The following is a 21,406-nucleotide window of genomic DNA, read 5'->3' as shown; positions in this document are numbered from 1 at the left end:
AATTATTTTATAATCTTATCTGATAGTTTCAGCATCTGTGTCATATTTTAGTCAGGTTATATTGACTACTTTGTCTCCTAACAGTGTACTAGGTCCCCCCACCCCCCACCTTGCTTTTTGTATGTCTCTTAATTTACTGCTAAAAGGCAGATGTCCTGTGTAAATAGTAGACGGAAGTGAATAGTTTTTGTACCTGGATATAAGTACTTCTGTCTTTCTATTCTGCCTTTAATTTTTTGGGGAGGAGAGGGGGCTTGAACTCACAATTCTGAGATGGAGACCTGAGCTGAGATGAAGAGTTAGACACTTCACTGACTGAGCCACCCATGGGGGTTTTGAGTCAATCAAGTCAGGTGTTGAGTTGGGGTTAGGATTTGTTGTTCCTGTCATTACTCTCAGTTCTCCATGGATTCAGCTTCTTTTCATGTTACTTTGTGTTTGCCGGGGGCTGGTCTTCCAGAGCATTATTTTAAATGGCTGCTCCATTTTCAGTTTTAGGTTTTCCCTTTACATTTTGCCACCTGTGAGGGCCTCTTTCCATGCTCTTGCCCTTCTCCTAGCAATATATCTCTGTTCTTAGTTGTATTATGCTTATTGGTCTGGGGTAGGGGGAGGTGTGACACCATAATTTTTAGTCATGTTATTCAGTTGTTGGAAATGTTGGTTCTTTTTACTTTATCTTAATACCTTAGTACTTATTATTTCAATGCTTTGATATTGTGAAGAACCTCTGTATCCTATTTTAAAATTTTGATTGTCTGAGCCAGTTTGTACTTGGAGGTGTTTCTATTTTGCTAGATATAATTTTGTTGTTCATTTTGCCTGTTGCTCTTTGTAAGTTGATAGTATGATGTGTTGTTAATGCATAATGTGTGTATTAACTGGCATAGTGGCTCTTGTCAGTATTGAAGCTCTTGGTGCTCCTCAGTTTTAGAAGACCTACCACTTTTAGTGACTATAGCCATACTCTACTCTAGATTTTGTGCTAATAATATCCTCCTCACCTTCTGTGACACTAGTTTTTTAGGTTTGTATCCATCCTAAACTGCTGATTCAAGAGGAAGAATAAAAAAGACTAGTCACACTTAAGAGTTAAGACCATCCTTTACAGTATCTATCTATCTTATGAAGCCATGTAGATTTTTTTTTATTGTTGCTATACTGGGAAAACATCTTGTGAGGTTGCTACCATTATGGGGTACCTTCACCTCAGACTCCTTCACTGCCAAGCATCCTGTTGTTTCCTCTTCTAACTTATCCCATATACGTCATGGTTTTGGCAGAGGAATTCAGAAGAGATCAGGCCATTTCTCATCCCTACCTCTTCGATTTCTCTGTAAATTGTCTTTGATACACAAACATGGAGACGTTAGGGAATTCTGAAGGAATATATTTTTCCATCATTTTAGTAACAATATTAGGACAAACATTGAGACTAAAATTTTTTCTTATCCGTACTCTATTCCACAACATTTTGGCTTTAAGTTTACATGGTTTACATCTTAAGAGTGAGACTTTGTAGTGAGGAGGACAGCATGATAAGCTTTAAATGACTGATGGAAAGGAACATGAACATTGAGGAGATTTTCTTAAAAGGTCTGAGGAATAAGAGAAAGAGTGGAGGACATTTATTGTGTGGATTGTTATTATGTAAATGTGAAAGCAGTTGTGATTCTTGGTGGCCCATTTGTAACACAGTGGTTCCTCCTGTGTTGTGTATCTATAGAACATACCTTCAAGCATCCAGCCCTTTGATTTTTGTTACTTACTTGAAGAACAGAGTGTTTGGTTCTTCATTTTCATATAGATGAGATACTCAACTTGTTAGAATGACTTCACATTTTATAGATATGTTTGAAAAGAGCTCAATGTCTACTTTCCCTCATATTCTTCTGAAAACATTTATAAAAGTTTCAGATGATGATCTAGATTTATTTTTTTAAGATTTTATTTATTTATTTGAGAGAGAGCATGAGTAGGAGGGTGGGGGACAGAGAGACAGAAAGAAGCAGATTCCCCTCTGAGCAGGAAGCCTGATGTGGGGCTTGATCAGGACCTGAGTCAAATGCACACTCTTAACTGACTGAGCCACCCAGGCACTCCTTAGATTTCTTAATATATTGCTTAATTGTTTGCTCCTTACACAAAGCAAAAAGGTGTATGTTAAATTTCAAAATCTTCTTATTGATAATACTACAATTGCATTGTGCTCAGTACATTACTTGGAACTTCTTTTGGCTTTTATACATACATAGGGCTTATGACACTGCAATTTTCTCAAATCATAGCTCTATATTGTTCAATAAAAGAATATACATTCTTATCGTAAAATGCCTATTATTTAATAATAGGCATGAATATCTATGAGTTTATATTCTTATTATGTCTGAAGGATGAGAAGAAGGTTTGGATACTTAAGTAATTTATCACAGAAGAGTTTAAAAATGGGTGAGTTCACTTCTTGAAGATGCCTATCAACAACACGTTGGCTCAGTGGGGCAGCAAGAGAATATGCTGCATAGGAGGCACATTTGCACTACTTGTTTTGTTCCATCCTGTATGTAGGGAGCCTGTACTCTCTCTTCTCTTCTCCTTTCAATAAATAACATTTAGGCTAAAAAAATAAGAAAAGAAAAGAAAAAAGAAAGAAAAAAGAATGGGTGGGTTCTTATTAGAGTTAACTATCTTGAAGGTACATAGTTGTGGTAATCACCCTAGACAGTATATCTCAAACCATTTTGACCATAAATTGTAGAAGATAGGTATTTAACATTGTGATCTAGTGTACCTGTTAGTTCATGCATGCGCACGCACACACACACACACACACACACACACACACAACAAAGGCTTTATCAAAAAATACTATTAAATGTAATACTTTCCAATATTGTCATATTATTTTCTATAGATATAAATAAGGATATGTATTTCTTTAAAATAAGCTGGTCAAGCAGATTAAATTGCTTTTACCCACAATGAGATGCACAGTTTGGAAAACACTGGTATAGCCTCTCATAAGTCATGCTCTGGACTCCTTGGAACTATAAAATTTTATGTGTTAGTATGTGGATTTGTTTTTCTGGAGATAGGGTTCTTAGATTTTATCAGGCTTTCAAAAGGTCTGTGGCCCCTGATATACATAAAGACAAGCTCATTAGGCCTAGACTCTCATATCTAATTTCTCTCCCATTTTTTACTGGGATTGCTTTTCCTCTTATTTTTATTCTACTCCCTTAGCTTCACTAAGATCATATCCATCCAAGAGTTCCTCAGGGATAAGGGAATCATATATGCTATTTTTTCACCTACATGATAATACTAATAATAAAAGTAATAACCATGTATTTAAAATCTATTCTTTGTTAAGAATTGTAGTAGGAGCTTTGAATATTTTATCTTGAATTCTCATAGTAAATACTGCAAGGTAACTCTTCTTATCCACATTTTTCATATGTAAAAGTTCAGACTGAGATAGGGAAGTAATTTGCCCAAAGTCTCACAGGGTAGAGAAGGATTCTAAAACAGATTCATGAGACTCTAAGCAAACATACTGCTTACCTCCAAGTATCTGGCTTACTGGGAGATTGTTATCATTATAGGTGTGTATTTTTCAGTTGACTCAGGGATTGAGGTTGTAAACAAGATAATTTAGCTATGCATGGGCTAGTATACTAGATGGAAGCATGAAGCTTAGTCTAGGGAGTGTAACCACTGAAAATGCTCCCAGTTGCTGAATTACCCTGAAGGAACTACGCACTTTAATAGGCTCAAGCTCAACACTTTTGAATCTGGATATCTGAAACTGACCCTTTTGGATTCATAGACTCATAGGGCCAGTTTATTGTATCTGTGAACAGAGCTGCTATCAGATGAAGGGAAATAAGAACCTTTCAGATTGTCTCTGGAACCTGCTCTTACTCTATAGCAGATTTTCCTATCAAACAGTTACAAGCAAGCGTTCTATAGAGTGATTAATATTGTCAAGAGATTTGTAAAAGAAAAATTGTAGGAATTATGGTAGGATAGCATAATTCATTGCCCTTTGAACATGTGATATCAACTCGGTCTCTGTTGCTTTTGAGTGCTTCCTCTGTGCCATAGACTCTCCTAAAGTGAATTATTTTCTTTCATCAGAATAATTTTCATGTACAGATGGGGAAACTAAGGCAAAAGGACATTAAAAGACTTGCTCAAGGATGCAGAGCTGATAAGGGGTGGAGCCAGGATCACAGAGCCTGTGCTCTAACTTGTAATGCACACAACCTCTTGGTAGTATCTCTTGTGAAAGAATTTACCCATGAGATCATAAGAGGTCTCTCTAGCTGGCATAGATTTAGGTTCAATGCCAAGATGGTCAAATTCAAGCTACTTAGTTATGAAAGATATGGTAGCTTATAATCAGTCCCCAGGGCTAACTGGTTCTTGAAATAGGCTGAGAATCAACATCATAGCAGATATATCTCCAGTGAAGAGAGTAGATTTGCTGTTGCCTTTTTGAGGCATCTCACACTGAGAAGTGCCTACTGACAGATTTTTAATGTCTTCAGTTGGAGGTGGGGGGCTAGATCACTTACACTAGTTTGGTATAAGTGAGCCTCCACAAGCAAAAGCACTTAGAAAAAAGGCTGCATTTTTATTAACAGTTGGAGCAAAGGCTATACAGTTTTTTATTTTTCAAAGCTTCCACTTCTCATAGAATTTCCAACTCTGCTTTCAAATCAGAAGAGAAAAAAAAACAAGCTAGGAGAAGAAGTAATTCAAAATAATAATAATAAAAGAGGACAGAGCAGCATATTTTTTAGAACTTCAGATAAAAATTTTGTTTGAGGGAATACTTTCAGAGGAAAATGGAAAAAAAAATCTCCTTTTTAGAACAAAACAAGAAGTAGTTTAAAAATGCAACTTTAAATAACTATCAAAAAATATCAAAGTTTTAAAGGTACACAAAAATGAATTTTCAGTTCCATTTTCAAATTAGCCAAGTATCCACTTTTATATGAGATTATATTTTTTTCAAGACTAAGAAGGTCCTTAATGCTATTTAATCCAATCTTTTATTATTTTTTCCTAAGTCATTAAGAATACAAGGAGACTACTGATTTGATGATGAATTATCACAATCAAAGACACCAAGTCTCTGTATATTTTTTGCTCATTTCCATGCGAGTCATACAGAATAATGAAATGAAATTACTTTGCTTTGTAAAGCTGAGGTGTTCTTCTACTTGAGAGCACACTATCATTGAGATTGCTTAGATAACTTATCAGTATTGGATTTTTGGAGACTCTGAGGTATACCTTGTCATCATTGTCCCCACTGTTCCTCTTTTTTTTTTTCTTTGGTAAGTATTTTCATATTTTGTTAGGTGATTCTAACTCATTCAAATTTTTAAAAATTATCTTCTTACTTTGCCTTTTGCTTTTCTAACAACTGCAGCTGGCTGCCCATTAGGTTAGTTTGCAGAGGAAACAAATGACTTGGGTTTGTTTTTGGTAATTAATGAGATAATGAATGAACATAAGCAATGACTCCAGTTTCCCTTTGTAGAAGGTGAGTAATGATGAACAATTCAAGTCCTATGGTGGTCATAGGTGCTTATATCAGCAAGAAGGTGCTACACTCAGAGCACTGGGATGCACTGAAACTGTGCAAACTGAGTCTATCTCATCAGATAATGTCTGGTTGGTTATTTAAGCCATTGAATCCTGTTAGAAGAAATTGCTGATTGCCTGTGAACTATTCCACTCTGATGTGTACTGAAATGTGTTGGTCAAAGACTGACAGATTTTTTTTTCTTTTTTATTATGTATCAATCACAATTCCTTGTGCCTTGAACCCAAGAAAATGTAATAATACGGATTGTGTGAGAACTTAGACTAAGCTCACTCTGAGGAAGTACATTTTCCTCTCTCCCTCTGACGCTCTTCAGGCAAATGACAGTGGGAATATCTCATGCATGTTAAAAGCTGATATCTGCCAGGAGAATTAGTCAGCATATCCTAGATTTATTTCCAGTCTTAGTTTCCTATGAATGTAAAATGAGAGAAGTCTCTGCACAATCAACACACTTTGGTGCTGGGGTGACTGAGATCTTTACTCTGCCTGGGGTAAGAATGACCTGAATGGATTGGAAGAAGGTCCATGTTATTAAGAGCAATCCTTCAAGCCTCTGACTTGGCTAAAATTCCATCCAACTAGTAGTTAACTCAAGTAAAACATCAGTAGAACACACCTAATGAAAATGTCTTCCCCAAGATTTTTCATTGCTCTAAATATTCTTTATCAGAAAATGAATATGACAGATGGCAGACATGAATCTAGCCATAGCTGCCTCTGAGCTTTATGTAAGGACTGATTTTAACAGAATTATAGGCACAAAGAATATTCAAATATTTTCTTTGATTTAAAAATGTGGTGGAGTACTCCATAAAGTCCAAAGAGTATCCTGGGACACAAAACGAGTCAGTGGAGTGCTAAAATGGAGGGAGAGAGGATGGTTAAAGATGTATTCAGACTTTGTTTCCTCAGAGTAAGTAATTCTCTGGCAGAGGCATGCATTGTCATCAAGAGGTGAAGCTGAAAGTCTAAAATGATTTTAGAGGGTAATGAAAGATAATGGAACCAGTTTGAGACATAAAAATCTGTTATCTAGGTATTAGCCTGACATGGTAAGTAATTGGACAGTGGATTTCCTAATCACCAAGGGACAGCTACAAGAGCAAAGGTAAGGTAAATAGAGGCAAGTGGTATAGATTGAACACCTTTGTAAGTACTTCTTGTTTAATCTGCCTAAGAAAACTATGTGTACAATTATCAATTTTTTTAAAAGATTGTATTTATTTATTAGAGAGCATATGCATGAGCAGGGGAGGGTGGAGAGGCAGAGGAAGAAGCAGGCTTCCTACTGAGCAGGGAGTCCAACTTGGAGTTCAATCCCAGGACCCTGAGATCATGATCTGAGCCAAAGGCAGACACTTAATCAACTGAGCCACCCAGGCATTGCCCCCGCCCAGTTATTAAAAATAATTTCTGAGTGTTCCTACGAGCATTAAATGAGACATGAAAACACTAAGAACAATTCCTGGCATAAAGCAAGAACTCAGTGTGGAAAATGTGTGAAGCAGCATGTTCTGGGCAGGGGGGTGAGTAGTTGCAGAAAGATGAAGAAAGAAAAGGAAAGAGAAGACAAAATTACATTATGGGTCTGAAGAGAAAGTTAGGGAAGGAATTCTGTTCGACTCTGCCCTAGCTTTATACCTGGCAACATCCCTAGGAAAAGAAGGTGAAAAGGATAAAAATTAAGTCTTTCCTCTTTTCATTTGTCTGTCTCTCTTGAACCCAAGTGTCAGGTCCTGGTACAGCCCACTGGCTTTCCAGAACGTGTCACAATCTATTCATCTAGCCATATCCCTCTCTCCTCAGCTATTCTCAGTTCATGTTTTTAAGGCTACCATTTCTAGCCTCCAAAATACTCTTGCCCTTGTTCCATTCTTTTAGTAGTAAACTCACCTCTGTTAATTTGAGACATGGATTTATAAGTTATTCTATCAGTGAATTAACATTATTGTGTATTTTCTTTCGAGGAATTCGTTTACATTTTATGAGATGACTTATGGAGGCCAAACCTTAAATCAAAGAAGTAACCTTATAAATGAGTGCTTTATTTTCTCTGCCAGGATGGTGTTAGAGACAAAATGGATAAAGGCAGCCTTTCCCAGTGTTTTTCAGATTTAGTCTCTTACCTTCTGGGACCCTTCCCTCTCAACACCTTTAAACAGGTAAAATGTCAAATGCATTTAAAGACAATTTGGTGAATTTCTGAGGTGGCCCAGATGTTATGTTTGGGAGAGGGAAAACCAGGGAAATTCTAGTGTTTATCATTCATTCATTTCTTCACATTTTTCATAGATTGTGCTCTGTCTCCAGTTGTTCTGTAGCTTTCTTATGGAAGGGACTGAATTAGCTGTCACTGCTTTAGGGGGAATGAATTTGTAATAAGTTGTATTTTGGTGAACTTTTATAACTGGATGAATTATTTTTTAGCCCCCAAAGGCTCTCTTTATTAAATGGCCAGTAGACACATCCATAATGCTAATACCTTTTTGAATTAGTCTTTTTGGATGAGTGCTTTCCCTGTGGCTCAGGACTTTGGATCTATCTCCCAGCGTTCAGCTATAGAAAAAAAATCTGGGTAAGTTTTTGCAATGCTTTAGTTTTTACATTAGTGTACTTAAGTCATATTCCTAGCTAATGTTTAAGGAGTTACACTAAAGAAATTGAAAATATGTACACCATTAAACACTTTCTGATTTATGTGGCTTCATACTTTGAAGTTTCCCAGAATTGTCAGCTTACCTAGTGAAGAGAAGTATGGGTCTGATCTAAACTATGCTTCTTTATTGTCTCACTCAGACAAATGGAAAGAGATTTCGCTCCTTTCTATATCTTTTGTTCCTGCCCACTGTACAGTTATTTAAAAGTTACCTTATCTACTCTGTCCAGAATTATATCTGCGCTGTCATCTACTCAATCCAGAATTAAAACTGAGAATATCACTTCTGGTTTTATCCAGAAAATGTGTGACAGACTAAAATTATATCCTTGCAATCATTAAAATATTTTTGACTAACCCATTAAGAATTTATAAATAAGGTGTTAATTTTTATTAAATGGATTTTCTGTGAAAGCAAAAGCAGCCCTTGTACTTGACCTGATAGAGAGATACCCATTAATAATTTTCTTAAAAACTAAGTCTATGATTTCTAGAATGTATCTTCTAAACCTCATGAAGGAGCAAGCAATCTGGAAAATGTTGCTTTATTCTGAGATTTTTAAAGAGTTTGTACACAAATCTGGCATAGGAGAACTGTTTTTCCTAGATTTGGAATAGTTACTAGCAGCTTCTATAAAGAGAATCATCTTTTTTTTTTTTTTTGAAGATTCTATTTATTCATGAGAGACACAGACAGAGAGTGACAGAGACATAGGCAGAGGGAGAAGCAGGCTCCCTGCAGTGAACCTGATGTGGGACTTGATCCCGGGATTCTGGGATCACATCCTGAGCCAAAGACAGATGTTCAACCACTGAGCAACCCAGGTGCCCCCAAGAAAATCATCTTAATAACAGTGGATCACAGTGGAATTTTCCTGAGGGCTGAAATGAAATATATAAAAGAGGGACAATACTTGTTAGTTCTTGATGATATTTTACATAGTTATGTGAATTTCCTTCTCCTTATATTGACTGAGAAGTCTTTTCTTAGGCAATTTTAAATATAAGATTTTATTATCTTTCCCTTCAGAGAGAACTAGTTCAACTTTTCCATTCTCCACCCAGCACCTTTGTAATTGGGTAAAGTTGCATTTCTACAACCACAGTATAGTAAAGCCTGAGGATAAAATACATTGGAGGAAGGATGAAAGCTACCTCCAAACTTTCTTAGGCTGCTAATGCTGATCAGAGTTTAAAGAGCTTTTACTTTTTTAAATTTATTTTTAGAGATTTTATTTATTTATTAATGAGAGATAGAGAGAGAGAGGCAGAGACACAGGCAGAGGGAGAAGCAGGCTCCATGCACGGAGCCCAATGCGGGACTCAATTCAGGGTCTCCAGGATCAGGCCCTGGGCTGAAGGTGGCGCTAAACCGCTGAGCCACCTGGGCTGCCCAGAACTTTTAGAATCTAATAAAAGAAACCAATCAAAACTAATTTTTTGGTATTAAAATCAGAAAAAGGGAAAGAAAATGTTGCAGATTTGAATCTGTGCAATAGAAGCAATGATTACTACATATATACATTTTATTAGATAACAAACACATTTTTCAACCTTTAATGAGGTTGTTGTACTGATGAAAATACAATTTAAACTGCTTTTTTGCCTTTTGCACCCCTGTGATTTAGCTCTTGGTGACTTGGTTGAAACTTAAGTCCCCAGTGGGCTGCTGGCCAGAATTTTCAAGATAGCCATCAGTAAGAGCATTCATCAACTCTGCTTTGGTAGACATTTTGGATGTTGTAGGTAATTAAGATCAAGGAAAGGGATACTAACATCCTACCCCTCCCTGGTACATCCACCCTAGGAGCATGACTGACACATACACTGCCCTTCACATCTATACTACGTCACAATATTTCTACCAGAAGATTATCAGCCAGGAAATCTTTGTTTTCCATTTATACCCCTCTAGGCTCTCTCAGTGCAATTCAGTGCAATAAGATCTGAACTTATAGTTTTACATGGTTAAAAGTCAAAAAGTGTATGAAAAACTAGAGCAGTCTTTTTTTTAAAGATTTTATTTAATTATTCATGAGGGAAACACACACAATGGGAGGGGGGAGGAGAGAGAGAGAGAGAGAGAGAGAGAGAGAGAGAGAGGCAGAGACATAGGCAGAGGGAGAAGCAGGCTCCACGCAGGAAGCCTGATGAAGAACTCGATCCCTGGAGTCCAGGATCACGCCCTGGGCCGAAGGCAGACACTCAACCACTGAGCCACCCAGGCATCCCCCAAACTAGAACAGTCTTAACCTCACTGTTATATTATAGTAGTAAATGCTTATAACGGTTTAATTAGCCAAATACCTTTCTTTAAGTGCTTGTATAGGTCTGAAACTGCTAAGCCTTTCACATATTTAACTGACACTACACAAGTATTTTTACGTGTATGGATAGAATTGGAACATTCAGAGATATTAACTTGCCTATGTGAGATCACATAGAAGGTAAACTAGCAGAGCCATATTTTCCTGACTGTAAAGTTCATGCTCTGACTTTATTCCCACAACCTTTCCATCAGGGCTCAGCTGCTCCAGCAACAACACCTACTCCCAATTGCTGTCCTTAAGGGTCAGAGACCTGAGGGGGTTAGTAATAAAAGCATGTTGGTTAGAAACCTTGGCTCTAACTCAGTCTGTATATTGCTCACTTAAGCCATAGTAGTTGCTTCTTATAACCAGTTTATTTTCCTGCTTTCATAATCATGCTTATGCAAGATTGATGTCAATGTCAAGGTTGGAGGAAAAAACCTAGGATTTCTGAATTTCTCATTGCCCCTTGACTACTTCTCCTGTGGCACGTCTTCCTGCTCTATCTTTGTCTCCAAAATTTTTACCCATTCTTCTTCATCCATTAGAACTATCACATTTATAGTATATTCTTTCCACCAAAGAGTTAGGAGGGGACTGCTTGAATCAATTGATTTGAAGTTGTAATTGCCTGATATCTCATACCTATTAGGGATACTTACTAAACAAAGTTAATTTCTGCATATTGTAAATTCAGCCAAATGAGGGTGACAGTTTGGGACTGAGCACTCAGCATTCTGCATACTATGGGCTCTAGGGACAGGTAGGGAAAATAAATCTTAGTGGACCTGGTAAATCCCTGAGCAGTAAGTGACACTCATAGATGGAGAACTGATAAGATTAGACACTCCAGGTCTTTAGAAGGGTACAGAGCAGCTTAGGCCTGTCTAATTTTCTTCTTTCACTCCAACAGCTAACCTCTGAAATACTTTCTGAGAGTACATGCAAGTATTAATAATTTATAGTTGTTAAAGTAATAAATTATGCCTGATTGCATTGCAGCAGAAAACCAATCATGCCCATATTAAAGAACTGGTTTAGTTTACCTGCCTAAAGACCTCTTTGATGGCAGCTCCATACCCTCTCCCAGGATGCTCAGGTTTCATATAACTGTATACAAAATAGCTATTTGCTTCAAATCTTGAGTCAGAGAGCAAAGAATGCCCCAAGGTCATCATTAAATCCAGGCTTAGCTACTGGGAAATCATAAAAGCATTTTGGTAGTTATAAGAGCATGGACTTTGAAGACGGTCAAAACTGGGTTTAATCCCTCTTTTGCCACCTATTAGACAACATATGATCCTGAACACATTTCTTAAACTTGGTTTTTCTCTCTTGTGGAGATAATAATATACTACTGTCAGGAATGAGTGGGAGAGTTTAAATAGCATAATAAATGTTAATTCCCCTTTAGGCTGTTTATACCTAGGACTGTGGGCCTGCTCAGAATTGGCTTTTGCATATACAGGAACTACTTATGCATTCATTCATTCACTCATTCATTCATTTGTTCATTATTTTTAAAAAGATTTTATTTATTTATTCATGAGAGACACAGAGAGAGAGAGAGGCAGAGACATAGGCAGAGGGAGAAGCAGTTTCCATGCAAGGAGCCTGATGCGGAACTCGATCCCAGGACTCCAGGATCACACCCTGGGCCGAAGGCAGGTGCTAAACAGCTGAACCACCCAGGGATCCCCATTCATTTGTTCATTTAAAAAAAAAATTTGAGTACTGAGTGCCAGGTAGAGACTTAATTAAGAATCTTAATGGAATCCATGGCTAATTCTATTTTAGTATTGCTTCTTATTTGTTGGCATTTTCTCTGTGCTTATTCTTGTATAGTAAATAACTAGCTGATCTGGCATTGAGCTTGAATGTTCTCTGTAAGATAGTTTTTCTTTCTTGTGGAAAGCAAATCCTGTCTTCAGGCTTATTGATGAGATAATAAATAAGGGAGGCCTTTCCTTAACTGAGAAAGAAATGTTTGCATGTGCTCTCTTCCTCATCAGAAACTTTAGAGCAGAATTTTCCTGTCTTGCAAGCACTTGATACTCATTGAATTTAGTTTTGTGCATGTATTTTGGGGAGAGGCAGGGGACTTTGGCAATGAAGAGCCCAAGTCCTGATCCCTTGCTCTGTTCTTCCACAATCCTAGGTTGATTTTCTAGTCATAGTGAGCCATTTTCATAATGGAATAAACAAACTTAGAGAAGTTAGTTGGCTTTGAGTGTGAAACCAAAGGGTCAGCATAGAATCAGACTAGCTGCATCTGTTAGGCTCAAAACTGGGAACTACTTGTGTTTTAAGCATAATTAGGTCAAAACTATTTTGTTAATTACTTCCAGGATGCATGCATTTTTGTATTTAGATCACAAATGATTATCTATAAAACTCCATACTATGCTTCACAAGAAAATATTTCATTCTCCATCCTGCACGCCCCCCCACCCTCCCCACCCCCCACCACATACAGCACAGACCTGCGGATAAAGAAATAATTTACGTTAAAAAATAACTGCTAACAGTTTATGATCCAGGCTGATTACACAACTGGATAACACAATAAGTAACTGAAAGGGCTGGAAGGATTAAGCAGTTGGGGGGTGGGGAAAGCACCTATAATTACTGGGGCAAAAGGGTAGCTCATAGCAATGTGGGTTTCATAAAGCTATGGAGTAGGGGTTATCTCCATGCCTGTAGCTATGATCAACAATCAAAATTTATCTTTGAAGTAAGAAACAGTAACAAAAAAGGCAGAATTGTCTTGGAGAGCTCTGAGGCTACAAACTGAGCTTCTCAGGGTTCATTCACCTCAACAATTATTTGTTGAGCACTTACTTTTCCCTAGACAATACTAAGTCCTGGTGGCACAAAAATAATGGGACACAAACTCTCACCTAGAAGGATTCACAATGGTATGTTAGGATAGAGGTCAAGATAGATAAGCACTGTATTAGGAAAAGTACTCCTAAGTGAATTATGTAGAAGGTATTGAAGGAACAGCAGATTCTGTGCTCAACTTTTCTCCACTGGCAGAGAAGATCTTAAACTAAATTGAACTAATTTGAACTAAATAAAAAAGCTGAGTTATGATTGTCCAGGGGTAAAGGTGGGGGAGAGTATTCTAGCCAAAGGAAGGAACATGCACAGAGAGTTACTAGATTATGTGCAGGAAATAGCAAGTAGTTGAGCCTGGTGGAACTCAGGGATACTCTGGGGGTGGGGTTGGGTAGATGCAAAGTAAGGGTGGAGGATGAAGCTGTAAGACAGGCATGTTGCTTCAGGATCCTTATCATCCAAAAGTGAACAGAGCTTTGCATTCCTCAAACAGAATGTTCATTAACAAACAAGTTGTGATTTCAGATTTTTTTCCTTAAGCAAAATAATTTGAAAGTACAGATATTACACTAATTGTGTTTAGCTGCAAGAGATCTTTCCCTGTCTGTTTTAAATTCATTGTAGTTGTATCCAATTATAATTTGTGGTACAACCTCAAAGAATTTTGAAAAATGTTTAACTGGGTAGGCATAAATAAAAATTAAAATAACTTCTATTGTCCTGGATTTGATAATCTGGAGGCATAGCAAAAGTAAACTCCAATCCAAGGAAGGCTGAGATAAGTGCCATTTTAAATGCTAATAGAGCACAGAGCAGAAGGCAGGACTAACCTGCCACAAGAGTAGGGATGAGTGTGCTCTTAGAGGACATGAGATCAGAGTTTTGCAACATGAGGAGATTTTCAAAAGGCATATAGGTGATAGGATAGGAGAAATCATCTGATCTAAGAGGTACTCTTGAGCAAGGCTAGCATGAATATGGAAAAATGCAGTGTAGGTTCAGAAATGTGGCGTAGTATGGGGCTGGAGAGTAAGTAGGTAATGGGGTTGTGGGAGATAAGTGATAAATTTGAAGAGCCATATATTTTATTGTATAGTTCACTCATTCAACTCATTCATTGTTTTACAAATACTGAGTTCCCAGGTTGTATGGGGGCATTCCAAATATAGATGCAAAGAAGACAAGGAAGACATAGTTCTTGCCCTCTATAAGCAGTAACAATGGGAAGATACAGAAGATTTCTGAGCAGAAGAGGGACACTATATAATCCCTTCAGCTGCTTCTCCTAGTTGAAGTCATCCATAATCCTCTCCTGGGGGATCCCTGGGTGGCACAGCGGTTTAGCGCCTGCCTTTGGCCCAGGGCTGATCCTGGAGACCTGGGATCGAATCCCACATTGGGCTCCTGGTGCATGGAGCCTGCTTCTCCCTCTGCCTGTGTCTCTGCCTCTCTCTCTCTCTGTGACTATCATAAATAAATAAATAAATAATTAATTAAAAAAAAATCCTCTCCTGATGATGACTCCTGTCAACATTCTTGTCTATTGCAATTTTCATCAGATGCTCCTTCCATCATGGTATACTCTCTCAGCTCCTTGTCTTCCTCATGGCACAGTTCATCTCGTTCTTTAGAGTAAACACCTTGGAGTGATCCTTCACTTCTTTATTTCATATATTACATCCATTCTTCAACAACTTCTATAAGTTTTATATTAGTATATTCTGAATCCAGCATTTTCAATCTCCTGCCTGTAGTTTCTGATCTCTTGCCCAGATTACTGCAGATCCTGTAGCAGCTGGCCTCTTCTAGTCTTTTCTCAATTTCACAGTCAAAGGAATTCTTACCAAATAGTAAGTCAAAAGATTTCACTCCCTGCTCACTTCACTACCCTCTTAAGGCTTCCAGTTACATGTAGAATTGGATACAATGTCTTTACCAGGGCCCTTAAAACCCCACATAGACCACCTTCTACCTCTGATCTCTATGCCCATCTCCTAATACTCTCCCTTGCCTGCTGGGCTATACTATATTGGCTTCCTTGCATGTTCTTACATTTGAACTTTTCTGGAATTCTATTCTATATATGCATTTGGCTTTCTCTTGTTCTTCCTTCAGTGTTTTGCTTAAATGTTACTACCTTCTTGAGGTGACTGGGTGGCTCAGTCAGCTAAGTATCTGCCTTTGGCTCAGGTCACGATCTCAGAGCCCTGGGATAGGGCCCTGGGATAGAGCCCTAGAGCCCCGAGATTGAATGTGCCTTGAGAGTGTGTGTCCCTGCTCAGCAAGTAGTCTGCTTCTCCATCCCCTTCTGCTTCCTACCCTCCATCATACACACATTCTTTTCTCTCTCTCAGATAGATAAATAAAATATTTTTAAAAACCCCCACAATATTACCTTCTGAAAGAGGCCTTCCTAGACTACCTGTCTAAAGTAGTCGCCACCATCCTTACCTATCCCCTTGTTTTATATTTCTTCAAGGCACTTATCTATGTGATATTATCTTATGCATGTATTTGTTGTTTAGTCTGTCACCTTCAAGAGAATTAAGCTTCTTGAGAATAGGGACATTGGCTTCTTGTTGACAGTCTTACTCCAGTATCTAGAATATTATCTGTGTTGGACAGGATTGAAGAGAAGAAGTGAAGCCAGTAAGTGAAGTAAACTTTTTGCAGGGTTAGTACTTAAAAAGAATAATATAGTTGAGGTACTTCAAGGAGGAATAGGGTTGAAGGAGGACTTCTTTAAAGGAGATTTGATGATCTTTAAAGATTGAATGGAAGATCATATATGAGTGATTCACCTGCGAGTTTCCTGGAGGAACAGGATGGGATTGGGGTGAAGAAAATAGGTGAGGAGTTAGTTTAGGACATACTTCCAAACTTGTTTGGTTCAGCACAATGATGGGCTACAAGAGGCTTAGCATTTTGCTGAGACACTGATCCATTCAGTCTTTGGTGTAGCTGGCTGGGGCTTGAGTGATAGGTCACCTCCAGCGAAGATAGCCTCTCCTGTTTACCCAGTGAGCCACATAAACATCATTTGCTACATGTACCATCATGTAAAAGAACATGAGAAGTTGTGGAGTAAAGAGTAGGAGCATTTCCTTTAGGAAATGGTCTTTAGGTCTTAAATTGCTTAAAAGCAATTTAAAAAATGTGGTGAACCTGTCAAAATATACACCCAGATCTTTGATGGAAATAAAAAGGACTTGTTAGTCTAGTTCTGTCTCTTTATCTCCCTTTCTCCCTCCTTCCCTTCCTTTATGGATTTTTTTATTGAATATTTGCTGTCTGCCTCTTTCCACTAATAACTAGAGGTACACATCCTCAGGTCATGGCTAAGTCCTCACCTCCTTTATGAGTCTTCTTTGAACTAGCCAGGCTGGGTTCAGGGCCTGCTTGCTCATGCTCTTACCACTTCATACTCATGCCTTCTCCCATGTTGTGTTGAAATGAAATGATCAATCAATGTGTCTGCCTCCTCCATTTGTCCATAGCATCCTCAAGGGCTGGTGCTGTGTCTCATTTTTCTTTATAGCCTCATCATTTACATTGGATCCTGCCACAAAGTACAAGCTCATTAAATAGTTGTTGAGCTGAAACTATTCAGAGGTGATGAGACGGTCTTTGCCATCAAGTCACCTGCTGGCTAATTGGAGAGACAGGGTTATACTTTAATAATTATGCCATATTGTGATGAGATCTATAACAGTTATATAAAAAAGTACAGCTGGAGTCCAGTGTGGACTGGACTATCTAGCACTGATGAAGCAGTTGAACAGTCATTGTGTCTTTTCCCTGGTGATTTCAAGCAGAATTTATAGTCATTTAGGAAAGGAAGAACATTGACTGCAGTGACATTAGATTGTTTGTAAAATTATAAAGCCCATAGAAACCCTCTGATAGGAAGTTGCTCTATTGATAGTGAAATATTAACCTCAAACCAGGAGTTGGCAAGCCTTGTTCTCATGTGGCACATTGCTGAATTAATTGACACCTATAACATTTCCTTTTTGTGAAAAAAGGGGTTTTATAAAGGTTGATTTCTTTAATATTCCTTTTACATGTCCTGCAAAGGGTATTTTTCTAAGTAGTAAAAGAATAGATATGATAGGTGATGGGGTTTAGTAACAATTAAAATGAGCCTGCTCTTTACCTCCCTTGTGGTTAGGAATGTTAATTGTTGTGTATTCTTTTTGTTGAAAGTACTGCAGTTGTTATAAGTGCTTCATAATAACTTAAGCTGCTCTGTCTTCACACCAGGCATATTGATTTATCTGAGGTGACACATACTTGATGGAAAGTGTTCACAGAGTATATTATGGAAGCATCTTTGCTTGATGAAAACATATGAATTTGGAAGTTGAATCTACCTGTGTTAGAATCTCATCTTTGCCTTAAATAAACTGGGTAGTCTTGTACAAGTGACATAAAGTCTCTTAGGCTTGTTTTCTTTACTGTAGAGTCATGATACTTGCAACATTTAATATGCAGGGTTGTTTTGAAAATGAAACAATTCATTGATTGTTAGTCCCTCATGATAACATATGAGGGACTAACAGAATTCCTAAAAAAGAATATGTATTTAATAAATGTACATTTATTTTTCTTTTCTTATAGCTAAGACTTTTCTGCTTAAAATTCTCCTCGATAAATATTTCAAACTTCTTTTACATTTTGCACTTAAGAATCTATTACCTTTATGCTCAACACCCCATGTTTCTGTAATAATACTATAAGAATAATAATGATAATACTATAAAAGCTAATGTACATATCATGTCAAATATATACCGAGTAATTGATTGACCTCAACAATTTCCTTTCTTTCTTAGAAATTTTACATTTTACAGATGAAGAAAATGAGATACACAGTACCTAAGTAATTTGTCCAAGGTAAAACTAGCAAACTTCAGGGTCAGCATTCAGAATTCAACTTCAAAGCTGTGTTCCTAACAGCTGCCTCTTAATGTAAATATTCACTTTCTGTCTCTTTCCCCACCATGTTAAACTATATTCATCAGATAAAGAGAATTATGTAGAGAAAAAAGATTCTATTTTCCATTATCTTCATAGCTTGAGGCCAGAGTCAGAAAGAAAGATCAGAAAGAAAAGGACATTACTGCTGGGAGGCCAATGGTTTTAGTGTCCAGTGGAGATGACAGGATAATGGGAAATCTCAACTAGAGGTGAGGTCATGATGTTCACTTTAATCTAAAAAGCTCCTTCATGGTACAGTGGCTGGTGATTCGCCACAGATCCTGGGTATTAAGCCTCTGACAGCTCACTGAGCACTAGAATCATTGCTTTCTTGTCAAATTAAATCACTGAGTCTGGGTATGACAATACCCATATTGGGTTATCAGTACCTAATGGGAATTTAGGGATACAGAATAGAGTGTTGTTCTCTGTTTGCCTAGTCACTTCTCTAAGGCTAAGGCTTTGAGCCCAGGGACAGTTCTGGAGAAATTAGGTTTCACATACTGAAATATTTTATTCAAATGCTGTTTTTTTTTTTTTTTTCCTCAGTTAAAAAAGAAATCAACATTCAAAGAGTTGAAACTTATCCATGACTGTTTATACTAGTGAGGCATCAGGAAATCTACTGGGTACTTTGTGGGGTTGTGGTACCTGTTACCTTCCAACCCATGTAGCATAGTCAATTTAGATGATTGTCCTCAGCTGTGTTCTTGAGGATCCTTACATTATATACTCAGGCCACAGTGACACACACAGAATAATAAAGGGCCTTCAAGCACATTGCCTTCAGCTTCAACTCTAGTCTCAGAAAATTTCCCCTTCATTGATGTGTGATTAGATGTTATTCATGTTTTCATGTTGTGACTTGAATTTTGAATCTGTATAGCATGAGTGAGTACATTGTATACATTTGAAATTAAGGACCTTTGAATTGACTGCATGGAAATTTATGCAAAATAGACAAACTAACAAATTACTGATTTTTGTCTCCATTTCACTTTAACCATCCTAAATCCCAATACCCAATCTCTCCTCTCAGCTGTCAGGCTTGCTTGTGAATAGGATTGAGATCCCTAGAGTCTGTAGCTTTGGAAAAAAAGCTACTGTTCGAAAAATTTTGAATTGGATCAATTTGAAACTGGGATCTTTTTTTAAACATCATTCTGCTCCCATTGTATTATGTTATCCTCTCTCTGTTCCCAAAGGGCAACTGTGTGCTAGCACTTAGCACAATTCTAAGAGAGAAGAGTATAATTTCCATCAGTACCTTTAGAGCTAGAACTTTAGAAATATTAAAGGACTGCCCAAAGTCACATAGGTAGTAGGAGTTGAAACCAGAAATTTGACAAATTACAACATCCACTCATGATAAAAACCTTCAACAAAATAGGTTTAGAGGATACATACCTCTACATAATAAAGGCCTTATATGAAAAACCCTGAGCTAACATCATATGCAATGGCAAAAAACTGAGGTCAGTAACAAGACAAGGATGTCCCTCATCATGACTTTTATTCAGCATAGTACTAGAAGTCCTAGCCATAGAAATCAGACAAGAAAAAGAAATAAAAGGCATCTAAATTGGTACGAAGTAAAACTTCTATTTGCAGATGATATGATATTATATATAGAAAACACTAAAGGCTCCACCAAAAAATTACTAGAACTGATAAATGAATTCAGTAAGGTTACAGGATACAAAATCAATGTACAGAAATCTGTTGCATTTCTATACAGTAATAATGAAGCAGCAGAAAGAGAAATTAAGAAAACAATCCCATTTACAATTGTATGTAAAATAAGAGACCTAGGAATAAACTTAATCAAAGGGATGAAAGACCTGTACTCTGAAAACTATAAAACATTAATGAAAGAAATTGAAGATGACACAAACTATTTCATGCTGATTGAACAAATTGTGTTAAAATGTCCATACTACCCAAAGCAATCTGCAGATTTAATGCAATCTCTATCAAAATTCCAACAGCATTTTTCACAGAACTAGAACAAACAATCCTAAAATTTGTATGGAACCATAAAAGACCCTGAATAGTCAAAGCAATCTTGAAAAAGAAAACTAAAGCTGGAGGTATCTCAATTCCAAATTTTAAGTTACACTACAAAGCTATAATAACTGAAACAGTGTGGTACTGGCACAAAAATATTCCACACAATGGAATATTATCCAGCCATAAGAAAGAATGAAATCTTGCCATTTACAACAGCATGGATGGACCTAGAGAGTATAATGCTATGTGAAATAAGTCAAAGACAAATACCATATGCTCTCACTCATATGTAGAATTTAAGAAACAAATGAACAACAACAACAACAAAAGGAATCAAAAACAGACTCATAACTATAGAGAACAAATAGATGGCTACCAGAGGGAAGGTGAGAGTGGGGTTGGGTGAAATCAGTGAAGTAGATTAAGAGCTTGTCTTTTTTTTTTTTTTTTTTTATTCATTTATGATAGTCACAGAAAGAGGGAGAGAGGCAGAGACATAGGCAGAGGGAGAAGCAGGCTCCATGCACCAGGAACCCGATGTGGGATTCGATCCCGGGTCTCCAGGATCACGCCCTGGGCCAAAGGCAGGTGCCAAACTGCTGTACCACCCAGGGATCCCTAAGAGCTTGTCTTGATGAGCACTAAGGAATATACAAAATTGTTGAATTGGGACACCTGGGGGGCTCAGTGGTTGAGCATCTGCCTTTGGTTTAGGCCCACATCAGGCTTCCTGCATGGAGCCTGCTTCTCCCTCTGTCTATGTCTCTGCCTCTTCCTCTGTGTCTCTCATGAATAAATAAATAAAATATTTTTAAAAAATTGTTGAATCACTTTGTTGTATACCTAAAACTAGTATAACACTGTATGTTAACTATACTGGAATTAAAATAAGATAAAAAAGAAAAAGTAATGTAGTTTAGTTAGTAAAAAGAGAGCAAATAGTAAGATGTTTGATATTGATATATCAATAATTAAATTAAATGTGAATAG

General features: G+C 37.4%; 1 pseudogene; it reads right to left on the bottom strand.

Moving 5' to 3' along the window:
* Positions 1–13,077: 13,077 nt before the first annotated feature.
* Positions 13,078–21,406, bottom strand: part of LOC112658308 (mannose-1-phosphate guanyltransferase alpha-like) — an 85,574-nt pseudogene continuing 77,245 nt past the window's right edge.

This window comes from Canis lupus, chromosome 12 (assembly GCF_003254725.2).
Source record: "Canis lupus dingo isolate Sandy chromosome 12, ASM325472v2, whole genome shotgun sequence".
Taxonomy (NCBI): domain Eukaryota; kingdom Metazoa; phylum Chordata; class Mammalia; order Carnivora; family Canidae; genus Canis; species Canis lupus.
The sequence above is the reverse complement of the archived record's forward strand: the minus strand, read 5'-3'. Positions and strand labels throughout refer to the sequence as shown.